General features: G+C 50.0%; 1 protein-coding gene across 3 annotated transcripts in view; it reads right to left on the minus strand.

Moving 5' to 3' along the window:
• Nucleotides 1–17,602, minus strand: part of MIDEAS (mitotic deacetylase associated SANT domain protein) — a 72,282-nt gene extending 54,680 nt beyond the window's left edge. For 2 of the 3 annotated variants that reach the window (XR_010130795.1, XM_019009861.4), the window contains exon 1: nt 17,357–17,602. The gene's annotated coding sequence lies outside the window, so the exon portion shown is untranslated. Of the gene's footprint in view, nt 1–6,118; nt 6,185–17,356 lie in introns of those variants that run through there. The other variant, XM_063698002.1, reaches the window with a different exon arrangement.
• Between the last annotated feature and the right edge of the window lie 9 nt (nt 17,603–17,611).

Consider the following 17,611-nt stretch of genomic DNA (forward strand, 5'->3'; position numbering starts at 1 on the left):
ATCAGCAGCAATTTAGGATATGCAAATTGGAATATCATTAAGGCCCCATTATGGCCCGCCCCAACATGAAAATAAGTAAATACATAAAACAGGAAAGCTGCTGTTGGCAGGGCAGTTGCATATACGTTGCTGTGCTACCATAAACAGTTTAAATCTTTCTAGAATGTGATTTGGCATTGTGTTGCAAGAGGGTTTTTGTTTTGTTTTGTTTTGTTTTTGAGATGGAGTCTCACTCTATTGCCCAGGCTGGAGTGCAGTGGTGCGATCTTGGCTCACTGCAACCTCTGCCTCCTGGGTTCAAGCAATTCTTCTGCCTCAGCCTCCTGAGTAACTGGGACTGTAGGCACGCACCACCACGCCCAGCTAATTTTTGTATTTTTAGTAGAGACAGGGTTTCACCATATTGGCCAGGCTGGTCTCAAACTCCTGACCTGGTGATCTGCCCACCTCGGCCTCCCAAAGTGCTGGGATTACAGGTGTGAGCCACCGTGCCCGGCTGGGTTGTTTTTTTTGTTTGTTTTGTTTTGTGTTTTTTTGTGGGTATATTGTAGGTGTATATATTTAGTGTTACAAGAGTTTAAAACGCTGACCAGGTAATTACGGTTGGTGGACTATATCCCATAAAAATAATCTAAAACGTCACCACAAGGAAGTTTTTACAAAAGATGCTCCACAGCACCTGTATATAGAGCCCATTCAGATTATGGTACGGTAAGGAAGAGTAACAGAATGAAATATGAAAGGATGGACAGAGGGAAACTATCTGATGAAACCATCTGGTGAAGTCATGTTAAGTGACAAAATCAGCACCAAAAAATATGTCAGGTGAACTTATAAGCTGTGTTAAAACTGCAAAGGAATATTAGAAGCAATCAGAAGAGAATTCTAAATAGGTGTCATGTTTATTCTGTTAAGTTGATCAAGATGATTTATATAACAGTAACGATGATGGTGATGATGATGACGATGATGATGATGATGGTGATGATGACGATGATGTAAGGGCCACTGAACAGGATTTCCTCATCATAAACATACCAGAGGGCAGGTAGGCCCAGGCCCCTGGCTTGATGAGGAAAGAAGAAGGAATGTAAACTGGGAGAGGAGGGATTGTGACTGGGTGGGGATGGTGCGGGGGAGTGCCTCCAGAGCATCCCTTATCTGGAGAGCTTTGAAACACCTCTCACCAAAGAAAGGAAATTACACAAATAAACCCACACCAATTAACCTCCAGCGTCCTGGGTACTAACTATGACTGCTGCATTTGGGCTCTCAATTTCACTAATACCTTATTTCAGCAACTTCTGAGGTGACACCAGGGCTCTTTGTGGGCTAGCCTAGGTACCCAACCACCATTTATAGCATTGTTTCTATGGAAATGTGTTTCAAGCTTCAAAAAACCGAGCTGCTGACAACCCTGGGGCACACACGTGGCCTCTAAATTAGGGAACTGAGAGGAACAGTTATTGCTGGGGCCTGGGCTCGAGAAGGCAGCTTGTTCCTTAGACACTATGGCACTTAATATTCACATGACCAGCAATGATCAGAACAAGGCTCAATGCCACTGTAGGGCGTGAAGATGAGGCTGGGGCATCTAGGAATAAACACGATATTCTAGAAAAGCACAGAGACAGTCCCCAGCCCCACCTCCAAACACACACACACACAGCCATCACTTGTCATGGAACACATGAAGCTGGCCTGAGTACCCCTAATGAGCATCCAGGCGTGCCCTGAGCCCATACTCTCCATTTTCTCTCTGACCCTGGCACACCTCCAGCCTCAAGGTCCTACTTCAATCTGATCACAGAACAATAAACTCCAGTCTTTGACAGTTCTGAAATTTGGTTTTAGCAAATATACACTGGAGATAACCAGGGCCCCAGCTGGGCCTGGGCGTCCCTCCACAGGCATTCTGTCGGGCAGAGCTTCAGCAGGCTCCAACCTGCGAACTCAAGGTACGCCGGGGGCTCTCCAGCTGCCACCCACCTGGGGACTCTGCACAACACCAAGGAGTCTCCCTGTCCTGCCCTGGTCACATTCCTGGGCTGGTCACAGTGAGGGGATGATCATGGACCCTCCAAATAGACACTCCACGTGTTAAGAAAATAAGGCTCTGCACTCAGAAGAAAAGGCTACTACACACGAGGGGAGTGGTGGGTGAGAAGGCCATTCACCAGATGTCTAGAGATTCTGAGATGCCACAGAGATATGAGAAGGTGCTCAGAAGACAGTCAGCTGCTCAGCGCCACGCCCATACCTGCAGCTGCGTGTCCCAGCAGATCTCACGGCAAGACATGGGGTCAGACGGCCCTGCCTGCTAGGTCAGATGTGAACTGGATGGATGTGGCTAGCATTAAAGAGCAACTAAATTCAACACTTCAATTAATATGTGCAACAATGTAAGTGAGCAAGACACTACCTCACTAGGGCCCCTCCTGGGTTAGAAAAGGCTGCAGGAGATCAATTAGCAAAGCACACCCTCCCTGCTGCCAGTTGGAACTGCAGAAGAAAGACTCAGCTTCCTCCTGCTGTGGCAGGGGCCTGCAGTAAGAGGCAGCCCAGAGGTGAGTGGGCGGGTGGCTCAAAGCCTCACGTGCTCACTGGGCTGGTTCCATGAAAACGCAGGTGTGAAAATCGTCTGGGGCCCTGAGCCAGCTGGGGGCTGGAGGCAGAGTCCACGCTGTGAACCCGAGTTACTCAGCCAGTCTATGAAGTCAGGCCCATCTGAATCCTCCAGCTCCTGCATGCAGTGCCGGTAGCTGATAAAGACAGAGCTGTTTGGTCTTCCTGGTAGTAACAGATGGGAGTCCCTCCCCCTGGCCTCCTTCCCACCCAAATCCAAAGTCTTTGAAGTTAAGGCCTTGTCTTATAAAAAAAAAAAAAGATGCTATATAAATTATTAAAGCAATTTCAAACACACACACATGCTCTACCCATAACCTCTTTGCCCAAATCCAGTTATTGGCATTATGTCAATTTTTACTATGGGCAGTGTAATCAGTTTTTATGCACTTATGCAATTCTGTGTTTTACTTTTTTCATCTAAATTCATCAACATTTTCTCAAGAAACAACATTATCTTCATATTAAGATAACAGTGACACAATACTCACTGACTCTAGGTATCATGAATTATACAGCCACATGAAACACTGAGGCTGTTTACAGTTTTGGTTTTGTTTTTTTTTTTCTTTTCTATTTTAAGCAATGTTGCTATAAATATCTTTGGTGTGTAGGAAGGTATGAGATTAAAAAAATAATAAATAGATATCTTTGTACTTAGAGCTCTTTTCCTTTTTAGAATTAATAAATTCTTTATTCTTAAATTCTCAAGAGCAATACTAATAGATCAAAGGAAATTAACATTTTCTTACAGCTTCAAGTTCGTGTGTGTGTGTGTGTGTGTGTGTATTTTGTTGTTGTTGTTGTTGTTTTCAAGACAGAGTCTCGCTCTGTCGCCCAGGCTGGAGTGCAATGGTGCCATCTCGGCTCACTGCAACCTCCACCTCCCAGTTCAAGTGATTCTCCTGCCTCAGCCTCCCGAGTAGCTGGGATTACACGCGCGCACCACCACACCCAGCTAATTTTGTAATTTTAGTAGAGATGGGGTTTCTCCATGTTGGCCAGGCTGGTCTCAAACTCCTGACCTCAGATGATCCGCCCACCTCGGCCTCCCAAAGTGCTGGGATTACAGATGTAAGCCACCACGCCTGGCTTCTCATACATTTTAAATGTATATTTGTTCTTTGAGAGTTACCCGGATTATCTATTTTCCAAAGTAGTTTTCCTAGCAACACCTGTCAATCCTACCAATCAGGGTCTACTCTTATAATACACTTTTCCCAACTCCTCAGCATCCCTGCTATTCGGAATACGTACCCTATGACTGGTGGATGTTGGAGGTAATACAATTGATTTGCCAGGGAGGGATGACGAAGGAGGACAGAGAGGTGTGGGCAGGAAGGTAGAGGCTGGGATGAGTAAGGAGGGGAGAGCAGGCCTTGTGGAGTCAGAAACAAAGACAGATCCCACATTCTGTCCTTTCCAAAATGAGCCCACCCCTCCCTGGACATCAACCCACTCCCTCCACCACTCAGGTTTCTCCAAGCTGATCTTCCAGGGGCCCGGAACAAACACATACATTCATGGGTTCCTGAAGAGGATTCTGGAAATACCATGTGCTTCTAGGTTCTAGAAACATACTCTGCAAACAATATAAGCCCTGTGCTCACCAGTGGTCCCATAGGCCCATGTGCATGCAGGCTCAGCCCTAAGGGTGGCTGAACTTCAAGAAAGAAAAGTCTTTAAAGAAAGAGAAAGGCCAGGCGCAATGGCTCACGCCTGTAATCTCAGCACTTTGGGAGGCTGAGGCGGGTGGATCACTTGAGGTCAGGAGTTCGAGACCAGCCTGGCCAATATGGTAAAACCCTGTCTCTACTGAAATACAAAAATGAGCTGGGCATGGTGGTGGGTGCCTGTAGTCCCAGCTACTTAGGAGGCTGAAGCAGGACAATCACTTGAACCTGGGAGGCAGAGGCTGCAGTGAGCTGATATCACACCACTGCACTCCAGCCTGGGTGACAGGGTGAGACTCCATCTCAAAAAAAAAAAAAAAAAAGAAAAGAAAAGAAAAGCAAGTCCAACTAATCAGCCATGGCGAGAAAGCCACTCCTCCACAGGTCTCTCTGAGTGGCACGCAGACCTGGGATAATGACAGGAAGCCTCTGAGTGACAACCCTGGGTCCCACTATGAGGCACCATAAAGACACCGCCTGCCAGGCTCCATTCACAGGAATTTTCGAACAGGAAAGGTCCCCCTGTAGTCTAATCCCATTTCATAGACAAACGGAGACTGCAATCCCTGCTTTGGGGCTCCCACTGCACCCTGCAATCACTGTCAGGAGGATGCGTTCTTCCTCGCAGGAACAGGAAGTGCCACAGCCTGTCCTGACTGCCTCATGACCAGGTGGGACAGGACTTTCATTTTAAAGAGCCCCAGTCTCTGCTACCATGGTCTGCAGACTTGCTTTCCCCAGCTCTGTCTCTGTGCGAAGCCAACAGACAGTGCTGAGCATGAGAAACGAAAGAGTCCTCTAAGGGCAGCTGGTATTAATATTTATCCTTCTTCAAGGAGGGCCAGTAGGAAGAGATGCTTCTGCCACCTCTAAACCAGCTCCTCACCACAGACATCTCCTCAGTGTCCCCTCAAAGGCTTCCTCAGCGTGAGTGGGGCCCCGATACAGGTTTTATACCCCCAAATCCCCTTCCTACTCTCACCAGGGTCTTGCTGACAGGCCCAAGCAAATAGCAGAGCCACCAAGGTGGCAGCCCCACCAGCAGGTGCTAAGGGAGGCTGGAGATGTCATGCAGACAGCCAGCTCACCAAGCACACAGTCCACCAGACATAGGCCAGGTCCTGGGCCTGCCCGATGCTCCCTCACAGCCCCTCAGGTGGCCCTTCTCGTTCCTGTCACAGGGCACCTACTGTGTGCCAGCCACAGGTCCAAGGTGGTGGGGAGCCAGGCACTCCTGCAACTGACCCCAGCGTCCTGCAGGGGGGAAGTTCAATTGCAGAAATGCCATGGTGGCAACTCAGGAAGGCAGCATGGAGCAGGTGACTCCTGGCTGGCCCTGTGGGCATCTGCCAGGAGGAAAAGGCCAGAGAGGGCATTCCAGGTGGAAGAGACAACAATAAGCAAAGGCCAAGAGCATATAACAAGGCGAGAGAAGTGCGTCCAGGAGCAGCGAGAGGCCGGCTGGAACAAAAAGGGCCATGCTAGGGAAGGGGTAGTGGTAAGAAAAAGGCCAGAAAGGTCGCCAGGGCTCAAACAAGAGTATATGTGCCATTCTGAGGAGTGTGGAGCTCCTTCTGTAGAACTTGGGCAGTTCTCAAAGATTAAGAGGGGGTGATATGACCAAAGCTGTATTTTAGTAAAATAATTCAGGTTCTTCAAGACTTCTTTTCCACTTTAATGCTGCTTTTAGCACAATTTCATTTCATCTGGACAAAAGTAGGCAAGTTCAGTGTAAACTAGGCCAGAACCAATACTGGCCAGGAACTAGGAAGGCCCCTGCTCCCTCCCTCGGGGAGCCAACCTGGCCATGCATCACTTACCAAGCCTCAGGATCAGGAATCGCTTCCAGTCCAGAGCCCAGCTCATGACACTCCCAGCTTCCTGGGGGCAGCAGCTTCCCGCTTTCCCAGGGAAGTCTTGGAACACTGGCATAAAACAGCCAGTAAGTTCAAAACTGCATTTTTCTTTTTAAAGAAAATTAATTCCTTTGTCTAAGATTAATGGAACTGAATGACCAAGATTCCAGTCAAGGTGCCCTTGCTTCAAAGAGTTATTATACCCAGAAGATCTGAGGGCAAGACGGGAGCTGGAGCTCACCTTATCTGACACCTCTTGTTTTTTCTGGATGAGGAAACTGGGCAGGATGTGACAGGTGATGCTGACAGCCCCAGGCAAACAAAGCTGTAGCTCCTTTAGCACTCTCAGAAAGGAGATAGGGTAGAACATCTCAACCAGGGTGACATCTTTAGAACTGGAGAGATCACCTGGGCAGCTTAGACACCAGGGGCCTCAACTGTTCCACAAACCAAGCCTGAAACCAGAACTCCAACTTCTAGTCTGAAAAGCAAAGTGGCACCTCGCAAACACCCTGTGGCCCCGAGAGTCTCACCCAACCTTGGGGAAGAAGCAGAATTCAAGCTGTAACTGCCTGTTGGAGAGCCAACCCTCAGCCTCTGTCCTCGAAAGGCAGCACCGAAGTTTTCCAAGTGGAATCAAATGTGCAGGGAGGATCCAGATGCCGGGATGATCTCCCTTTTCCACTGGAATAGTCAGATTCCAGAGGAGAATTCCAATTACTAATGAAACACTCAGATCTTCTGGGCATATAACATTCCTAAAGCTCAGCGGGAGGCTAAGGATTCAGAAAGATGTCCAAACAGATTAAGCTCAAGATGTGGATGTTGGCCAGGTATGGTGGCTCATGCCTGTCATCCCAACATTTTGGGAGGCCAGGGTGGGAGGCTGGCTTAAGCCCGGGAATTCAAGACCAGCCTGGGCAACATGGCAAAACCCCATCTCTGTTTAAATTACAAAAAAAAAAAAAAAAGATGTGGATGTTTTCAGTGGCCCAAGGGGGATGCCCTGTCTCCTCTTCCCACATCCAGAACGGCCCCATCATCCCAGTTTGAAGGCTAGAATGGGCTCCAAGCTCTATGAGAGACACCTGTCCACCTGGCATATGCACCCCTCCCCTGGTTTCAGGCACCTGTGGTTGTGAGTCCTGAGAGGAGGCAGAGTTCCACTCTGCTGGGGAGGCTGCAGCCTCCAGAGCCTTGCTCTTCAGAACTGTAACATCAGCCTCAGGCTCACGCCTGTAATCCCTGCACTTTGGGAGGCCGAGGCGGGTGGATCACGAGGTCAGGAGTTCAAGACCAGCCTGGCCAAGACGGTGAAACCCCCATCTCTACTAAAAACACAAAAATTAGCCTGGCGTGGTGGCGGGTGCCTGTAGTCCCAGCTACTCGGGAGGCTGAGGCAGAGAATAGCTTGAACCCGGGAGGCGGAGGTTGCAGTGAGCCAAGATCGCACCACTGCACTCCAGCCTGGGCAACAGAGCAAGACTGTCTCAAAAAAATAAATAAATAAATAAAAGTTCAGAACCATAACAGCAAGAACATGACCTAAGCAGGGCCAACCACATGCTCAGCCTAGCCTTTGCCTCTGGAGCGAGTGGCACAAAAAAGTGGGGAGAGTTCAGTACCCATTCTGGAAGGGGTGGCAGCATCCAGGTCTGCTGGCAGCAGTGATGCCAGGTCAGCAGCATCGTCACCATGGCTTTGGTTCCAGCCACCCAACTTTCCACAAGTCCTGATCAATTTCTGAGCCTCATTCTCCAACCTTCTCGGACATTCAGTGAGCCACCAGATAGCCTTCCAATACCTTTCTTTTCTCCTCAATTTAGCTACAGTTAGCTTCTGCTGTGGGCCAACCTAAGACCTGAGCTATGCCAGCATCTCCTTCTACCTGCACACGGGCTCCTCTGGCCCGCGGCCCGGCCCTGCCTGCCCCTTTCTGCACCCCTCTCAGCCGTGCTCCGCTGCCCCACCACTTGCAGTCCCCAGAGCAAATGGTGTCATGTTGTGCCTCCAGGCCTCGTCTGAGCTGCTCCCTGTACCTAGAATGCCCTGACTCCCTTTGCCACCTGGTGGATGCCTACTCGTTTCTCAGCACTCAGCTCAAACAGCTTCTCCAGGACGCCTCTCATTCGTTAATTCCACAGCACTCACCAGGCACAAGTACTGTGCAAGGCACTGGGGTTTTCCTAAACCTTTCCTGACATGCCTCTCTCTCCTGGCCGTGGTAGAAGTGGCCAGTCCTCTCCTCTGAGCGCAGGAGCCCCCTGAACACCTTGACATTGATACCTGCAGCACTTAACTGCTCTTGACTTTTGTAGATGTTTGTCTCCCTCACAGACCATGAGCACCTTAAAGTGGGGACCTGAAGCTTCTTTATCTTTGTATCCCCAGTACCAAGCACAGAGCCAAGTACACAGTAAGGGCTCAATAAATGCATGAGTGAGTGAAAGAATGAAGAACCTGACAGAACGCACCTTACAAACCATGATAGGGGCCGGGCGTGGTGGCTCACACCTGTAATCCCAGCACTTTGGGAGGCCGAGGCAGGTGGATCACCTGAGGTCAGGAGTTCAAGAGCAGCCTGGCCAACATAGTGAAACCCCGTTTCTACTAAAAATACAAAAATTAGCTGGGCGCGGCAGCACACACCTGTAATCCCAGCTACTCCGGAGGCTGAGGCAGGAGAACAGGAGAATCACTTGAACCTGGGAGGCGGAGGTTGCAGTGAGCTGAGACTGCGTCACTGCACTCCAGCCTGGGCGACAGAGCGAGACTCTGTCTCAAAAAAAAAAAAAAAACGTGATGGGGAAGGTCACGACTGTTGTGGTTACAGCTACTTTTCTTTTCCTCCATAACTGGAGAAGTCAGATCCTAAATGCCACGTGTCAGCACAGCCTCCTTGGAGAGATGGTAGAAGAAATCTTGTTGAGCCTTTCCACCACCTCTAGTGCAAGTGGAAGAGGGGGTCACAGAGTGACTATTGGCTTCTAAGTTGTTCCAGAGCATGTGCTATGGGGAGGCCACAGAGGAAGCAGACACATCTTGCTGGTCGATTCCTTGCAAGCTTCTTACAGTGGCCTGCAATGGGGAGGCTGAGGAGGGGACATGGAGGGCTAGGCCCTTAGTGTAAAGTGGCTGCTGCACATGGGCACTGCCCTCTCCCAGCCCCACACCAGGGCTGGGTCAACCCAAGCACAAGTTTTTCATCTGCAATCCTGGATGATATAACTGCAGTTTAAAACCTACTCCATGGATCTCCTCTCCATCGCACTCTGCCCATTTAGTCTAAGAGCCTTTCGTGCTTAATCTCATATGATGATTTCCTAATTTACAGCACCCATGACCTTCTCATGAGACACAGGACAATGGAATCTGTTTACATGTTCATTTAACTTATGCAAATTCAAATGGTCAAGCTTAGCAGAAGACAGAAGACAAAGGAAGACAGGAGGAAGGAGGAAGTTAGGGAGGTAGGAGGAAAAGGAAAACAAACAAACAAAAAAACAAAATAGAACAAGAAGAAATAGCCGGGCATGGTTGGCGCATGCCTGTAATCCCAGCTCTTTGGGAGGCTGAGGCAGGTGGAGTACTTGAGGTTAGGAGTTCGAGACCAGCCTGGCCAACATGGTGAAACCCTGTGCCTACTAAAAATAAAAAAATTTAAAAATCAGCCGGGTGTGGTGGCGGGTGCCTGTAGTCCCAGCTACTCAGGAGGGTGAGGCAGGAGAATCACTTGAACCCGGGAGACGGAGGTTGCAGTGAGCCTAGATTGCACCACTGCACTCCAGCCTGGACGACAGAGCACGATTCCATCTCAAAAAAAAAAAAAAAAGTGCAACTTCTTCCAGAACTAGAGGAGCAGGCTAAGGTGAATTGACGCATCAAGAGCCAGTGTGTCTGTTGCGTACCTGGTGCCCTACTAATATATAATCAAGGTTAATCTTGATTACATTCTTTTATTTTTTTTAAAATTTTTTTATTATTTTTTTTTGAGACGGAGTCTCGCTCTGTCGCCCAGGCTGGAGTGCAGTGGCACCATCTCAGCTCACTGCAAGCTCCACCTCCCGGGTTCACACCATTCTCCTGCCTCAGCCTCCCGAGTAGCTGGGACTACAGGTGCCTGCCACCACGCCCAGCTAATTTTTTTGTATTTTTTAGTAGAGACGGGGTTTCACCGTGTTAGCCAGGATGGTCTTGATCTCCTGACCTCATGATCCACCAGCCTCGGCCTCCCAAAGTGCTGCGATTACAGGCGTGAGCCACCGCGCCCGGCCGATTATATTTTTATATTTCATATTACACACTGACTTTAGAATCTGAACCTCAGAAAACGCCACTCCATCAAATTATACTCTCCCAGTGACAGATCCACTCTCAGTTCTTCCCCCATCCCACCCTCTTCCACTTGCTCTAGAGGTGGTGGAAAGGGTCAGGATTTCTTCCACCATCTCTCCAAGGAAGCTGTGCTGACCACACACATTTAGGATCTGACTTCCCCAGTTATGGAGAAAAAGAAAAGTGGCCATAGCCGTAACAGTAGCAACCTTCCCCGTCATGGTTTATAAGGGACTTTTCCTCGGGTTCTTCATTCTTTCACTCACTCATGCATGGGTATGACCTATCTCAGGAGCTAGGCTTGAAGCCTCCTGGGGGTAAGGAGCATGTGGCACTCTGCTTTCCACACTCACATGGTTGACAGCACTGCAGCTGTTCCACAAATGGCCGGTGAGGACAGTTGGCCCTGCATTAACTGGCTGTTCAAAGAGTGCCATGCCTGTGTTCCTGGGCCTTCTCCTGCCTGTACCTTGGGAACTGGGAGCATTCCTCTGTCTTCTTGGTGTTGTTTAACCCATGTTCTGCACTTAGAAAACAGTAAGTAATCTTGTTGGCCAACTGAGCCTGGGTAGGAAACTTTGGGGGCTTTGATAGCAATTAAGATCCACTAAGACTACAATGAGATAATACAATGGTAAAAGCTATTAAATACGCATCCCACTCTCTTCTTAAAGACCTCTTCTTCACCCCCAGTTTTTTTTTTGTTTTGTTGTTGTTGTTGTTTAAGTTTCATCTTTTTAAATCTTTGAGTACTGCCTTAGGGAAACTGAGAAGATGGAGTCCCTGGTTTACAAATAGACCTGCTGAAACTGACGATTATGATGACTAATTATCAATGCAGGATGGCCAGTGGAAATGGAGAATGGGGTTTGTGCCTGACTCTTCCATTCAACAGCTGTGGGAACTTGGAGAAGGAACTTATCCTCTCTAAGCCTCAGTTAAAATGAGAGTTAGCACAGGTTGCCTTCCAAGCTTTAAATCCTTAACCATGGGATTATCGGAGATGCTGTTACTATAGTTACTATAAAACTGGGGCTGGATGATAACAGTCCGTAAGATCCTATCCAATTCTAAAAGTTGATTATTTTGTAAAATAGCACATCTGAAAAAATGTTAATTTATTAAACTCAGTTTATACATAACTTTTCAGAAATATGTAAATCCCAGTTTCACCCTTTTATGTTTATTAAGAACTTTCAATTAAAACTGACTTCAGGCCAGCCGCGGTGGTTCATGCCTGTAATCCCAGCACTTTGGGGGGCGGAGGAGGGCAGATCACCTGAAGTCGGGAGTTCGAGACCAGCCTGACCAACATGGAGAAACCCTGTCTCTACTAAAAATTCAAAATTAGCCAGGTGTGGTGGCGCATGCCTGTAATCCCAGCTACTCGGGAGGCCGAGGTAGGAGAATCACTTGAACCCGGCAGGCAGAGATTATGGTGAGCCAAGATCGTGCCATTGCACTCCAGCCTGGGCAACAAGAGCAAAACTCTGTCTCAAAAAAAAAAAAAAAAAAAAAAAACTGACTTCAGGCCAGACACGGTGGCGCACGCCTGTAATCTCAACACTTTTTGAGGTTAGGGAGGCCAAGGCGGGTGGATCACCTGAAGTCAAGGGTTCAAGACCAGCCTGGCCAACATGGGGAAACCTTGTCTTTACTAAAAACACAAAAATTAGACGGGCGTGGTGGCAGACATCCATAATCCCAGCTACTCAGGAAGCTGAGGCAGGAGAATCGCTTGAACCTGGGGTGCAGAGGTTGCAGTGAGCCAAGATCACACCACTTCACTCCAGCCTGGGTGGAGTAAAAAACAGGAATCTACCAGATTCTATTTTTAAATAAAACAAAACGTTAAAAGAATCTAGCTTATACGTGCATTTTATAGTATGTGAATTATTTTTCAAAAAAGAAAGAATCTGGCTTATGAGGCAAGGTTGTGATTAACAGCATGAGGACTGGCTAAAGGCAACACAGCCCTCCTAGCCAAGTCCAATGCTAAGGTTCAGCCAGGATCTCCCCAAAACTCAGTTTTATAGTTTAGCCTGGTTTTGTAAGTTCAACACCTATTTGGGCAAAACAAGCATCCGGCCAACCAGGAAGCCTCACTTTGCCCTCCTCACAGTCTATATATATAGATAGATAGATGAAGAAAGAGAGAGAATCTCTGTCACCCAAGCTGGAGTGCAGTGGCATGCAATCCTCCTACCTCAGCCTCCCAAGTAACTGGGACTACAGGCACGCACCACCGTGCCTGACTAATTTTTTGCATTTTTTTACAGAGAAGGGGTCTTGCCACATTGCCTAGGCTTGTCTTGAACTTCTAGGCTCAAGTGATCCTTCTGCCTCGGCCTCCCAAAGTGCTGGGATTATTGGCGTAAGCCACCGCACCTGGCTGTCTTCACAAGTCTTGCCTGCAAGTTGGTCCTACCTCCTTCTATCAGACTGGTTCCTCAGAAGGTCAGGCCAACCCAAGTAACAAACCATCCCACCTCAGAGCCAGAGCAGAGGTGTAGGGCATCACAGGGCAGGCTGACTGGGACAAAGGGAGCCAGGGCCAAAGCTGGGAAGATACTGACAGTCAGGAAAGAGATGCTGGAAATGGAGCAAAACAATGAGGTGCAAAGCCAGGAGGAGCCTGAGGGCGGCTAACAGGCAGAGGAGGCAGGCTTGGCTTAATGTTCAGAATTGAGACCAGGAACCATGGCCTTTGGTGCTTGGCTTGGGTGTCCAAGTGGACGAAATCTGATGGCCACTGCTCTTTGTATCAGCATCATAAAACATTTATTGAGACTTGCTATGAGTGGGGCACCAGACCTGGGGATACAAAGATATATAAAACAGGGCTTCCAGTTTAGTTGAAGATTGTAATATTTATTCACCCAAAGGCTCATTTAATTTGCTGAACAGGGGATATGATCAAAGTCATGGCCCAAAAGAGAAAGTGAAAATTCTTAGACCAGGACTCAAGGTTTTCCTCAGCACAGGGCCCAGGGTGATGTTGCTGGAGTCCCAGGGGGAGGCCCACAGGGTGGGACAGGGAGAAATTCTCAAGGAGGAGGACACAAACAGGACTGGAAGGGGAGCAGGACTGAGCCAAGCGGATGAGAGGAAAGAGGCATTCCAGTCCTCTGGGGAAGCATGGGAGGTAGGAATTCTTGCCACCAGTGGTTTGGACAAACACACAGAGTGGGTCACCGGGTCAGAGCCGAGGGTTAGGACGGGAGAGGAGCAAAGGTCAGACCCCTGTGGAGAAGGGCCCTAACTGCCGGCCTAGAAGTTTGATCCTTACCATGCAGACAGTGGGGAGCCATTGAAGGTTGCTGAGCAGGAAGGTGACCCTTGCAAAGAGGCATTTTAAGTGAGATTACAGAGCAGGCCTTTATCCGAAGCTTATTCAAAGCCCTGTGTGTATTTCAAGTGGCACTTGAGACAGAAAGTCGTAAAGCGTTTGCCCTGTGTCATGCAGACGAGAAAAAAGAAGGTTTAAGGGGCTCACAAAGAGATGCTTCAGTGAGAACAAGAAATGAAGAGGGGCACATTTTAAAGAAGGAAACAAATCTGCAGGACAGAACTGCCAGCCGTGGTGTCTGGAAAACTGTAGCGTGTTCTTAAGCGACTGGAATGCCCTCTTGAGCTGGGGGTGTTCGGCCTCCTTTTTTGGAGGTGGGTTGTGATGTCAAAACACTGGGTTGTGGTATAGCAAGTGGGGCAGCTAGGAAGGGGCAGATGAATGGAAATAGCAATACTGGGCCTGGGCAGCCTCCCTTTGAAGACCACCGTCTCCCGGAGACTCCTGCATTGGCTTCTCTCAGTGGCACCTCGGGGTTTCTGCCAGAGTTGCTGGGTTCCCTAATTACCTCCAATATTTTTTCCTCTTAGAACAATAAAACTGGTTTTAAAATCTCTTGTCAAGTTTTGAATCAGAGCTTTTTCACTGTTGTTCCTAATTGTGCATGGCGAGGCAGCAGCCAGGGCTGCTCAGGAGCCGTGAACTAGGCAGCAACTTCAAGTTAAAACCACCATTTAGGTAAGCTGAAGGAGGAAGTCAGGGTTATGATTCTGTCTCTGTGTAACAACTTCGGGGCAAGCTCCCTGAATGCGGCAAAGCTGAGCAAGCCAGGGAAAGGGCCTGAGTTATGCACAAAAATCTGCCATTGGGAACTGAAGGTGCGGGGCCTGCATGTGGCTCCGCAGCTCCCTGGAGCCTGGCTTCCTTCTTTCTCTGGCCTTTACAAGAGGCCCCTCCCCTCCACTCTCCCAGCTACACTCTGGAGGGCTTTTGGGGCACTTTTAGTCTCTGTAAATTCTATACGAACACAAAGCACTGCAAACTCAAAGCTTTGGGGTCAGAAGGGAACTATCCCCTCTCCTGCCCCTCAAGACTAGAGCCAGGCACCAGCAGGCCTTCATTATGGCAGTCCTGGTCAGGTGATCCAGCTAACCAGGACCTTCACAGTCAACATCAGTAAAAACCAAATGTCTCTAGAAAAGAGGGTTGTGCAACCTGTGGTGACTCCTACCATAGTGCAGCTTTTGCTCAAACCTCATTCCCTTGTGGCAACTGTAACCATATATGCCAGACTTTCCAGAACTGTCCTGATTTTACATGTTTGTCCTCGAGTTTCTGGAAGCACACAGGTACCTGCCAGGGACTGTGCCCTAATCTTTTGGTTTGACAAACGGTCACTGTGCCCGTGACACACACCTGGCACAAGGCTGCAAAACAGCATTTTTCCTCCAGGTGAAGCTCAGATACTTGGCTGGAAAGAAGGCCAGGCATTGGAGAAACTCCAGTGCACTGGAATCATCAGTACCTGCCACTCTGAGCAGAGAGGCTGCCCATGCCCGGCATAAGGTGGTACCACCTAGCCACACAGCAACGTAGCTGGGCTGAGTGCTCCCCATGAGCATCTTCTGCCTAGGACAGGGAGTTATCAGGTTGAGATTTAGAATGTGAAAACGATGGCCCTGCACAAATCCAATACATGCCTTTTTTACTGTGTTTTAAATCTCTCTATACAATTATACCCCTGTAAGGCCCTCAACAAGACCCTGTTTGCCTTCTTTCCATACTTGCAGGCTTGGCTCCCTTCCTGCAAGGCAGCATGGCAAATGGGAGGATCCCTGCTCTGGTCTGTGCCACAGTGCCTGCTAAGAAAGTGGGCCTAGGGTTCCTCTGGAGAAGGAGGAGTCACTCCTCTGCCCCTCCCAAACCCAGACCACCAGCACAGACAAAAGTGCTACCACTTGCACGTTTCCTCTTTGCCCAGAACACAATAAAGGAATTAGGACCCACCACCTACTAAGTTTCTGCAGCTGACACTTCCAGGCTTAAAGTCTAGCACGCCAGCTCAGTCACACATGGTCTGACGAGTCCTCTTTGCAACTCAGCCCCAACCCAGCCACCCGTGCAATTTTGCTAATTCAAACAGCTTTCCCGTTTAGAGAGGTTGATAGCCATCTCCCATCTCCTTTTCCTACTGACGTCATCCCACATTTTCTCCGGAGACAAATAAGGGTACAGTTCCTGGGATAGTTTTCAGGCTGCCTAAGATAGGAGTGTAGTGGCCTCCCGAGTCCACCCCACATCTCAGGCTTTGGACAAGTCGTCAAAAGTGAGAGGGAGGTAAAGAAATAAATCACCTAGCTAGGGTTAAAGGGCAAAAAGAATTTGGAGACTGCAGCTCAGACCCAGATCTATCCTGGGCATTTGCAGTGCAAAGCTGCGTTTTGTTCGCCACCACCGAGGTCTTGCACAATAGCCTGCGTATAAACATCCACGCCAACAATGCCTGACTGTGCAATCACGCTGTAATTACAGGCCGGCAGGAAGCTGCTGCTAGGAACTGCACCATTCAACCTCTAGGACACCCCATCTCGAGTCTCCACGGCTCGGACGCACTTTCCTGCACACACCAACGTGTCCCCGCCGCCGCCGCTACAGTTGCAGTCTCGCCACTGGCCCGGTCCGCCAGCCCCTAGTTACTCTGCAGGAATGTCCGAAACTTCTCAGCTGTTCTTTAAAAAACCCTGCGCCACGAGGCTACCGAGGGCGGCGGGAACCACCGTCAAAGTTCCTGCAGCACATTCCTGCAGCCCTTGCAGTTTTAGGAAACAGAAAAGAACGAGATGCCACAGAGTCCGCTGGAAGCGGGTTTCTGAGTTTTATATAGAAAACACTCACATATGTACGTGGGTGTGCTGACAGTTTTTATGGCTAAATTGCAAAGTGTTAGGCCTTAGCGATCACTGTCAGGTTTGGGACATGGTTGGGGAGGGTAAAGGGGTAGTCAGGAGCGATTCATTTCAAGGGGGCTTGGGGACAATTCCGGTTTGGTTTTCTGGAAATGCGTAGGGTTGTTTTCCCAAACTTCCGAGCTGCTCTGCTCTTCGTCCCAGGAAGGCCAAGCAAATAAAAGTCCGGGGAAAGTTCCTTTAACTTCCTTCCTGCGCCCTCGACAAGGGCTGCGAAGAGGAAGAGGTCATTTCCCAGGGAAGCACCGGGCAGGGGCCGAGAGCTGCGCCCAGCCTGCAGGGATGGAGGCGCTGGGCAGAGGGCTGGCTGCAGACGTAGGCCCCGGAAAGCCCCTTCCCCCCACCCCACCTCAGGCCGACGGCGCCTGGAGCTGGCCCCGCTGCAGCCCTTGCTGTTTGAAGTCCCGCGGCAAAGCGGCGACAACACCGGCGCAGCCCGGCGTCCCGACCCCGGCCGCCGAGCTCCCTCCCTGCAGCACCCCGGTACCCCAGCGCACGGCCCAACCCGGCCCGCCACATCCGCGCCCGCGCGGCCCAGCCCGAGCCCCGGAACGATTCCGAGCCCCACGCCGGCGCCCGGTGGCGGAAGGGGGCGCCGAGCCCGCGGCTTACCTGCGTGCTGGATCCCCGGGCTGCTCGGAGGGGTGCGGGGCGCAGGCGAGTGCGGCCCGCAGACTCTAACTTTGTTGCTCTCGGGACGGCGCAGTCGTCACTTCCTCGCGGAGCGGGCGGTGCGGCCCGGGCTGTGACCCAGCGCCTCGCGCGGTGGCGCGCAGGGCCCTGCAGCCGGCCGCCCCGCCCGCGCCCCCGGCTCCGCGCGCCTCTGGCCCCAGGCGCCGTCTGCCCACTGTGCGCGCCCTCGGCTGC

This window comes from Gorilla gorilla, chromosome 15 (assembly GCF_029281585.2).
Source record: "Gorilla gorilla gorilla isolate KB3781 chromosome 15, NHGRI_mGorGor1-v2.1_pri, whole genome shotgun sequence".
Taxonomy (NCBI): domain Eukaryota; kingdom Metazoa; phylum Chordata; class Mammalia; order Primates; family Hominidae; genus Gorilla; species Gorilla gorilla.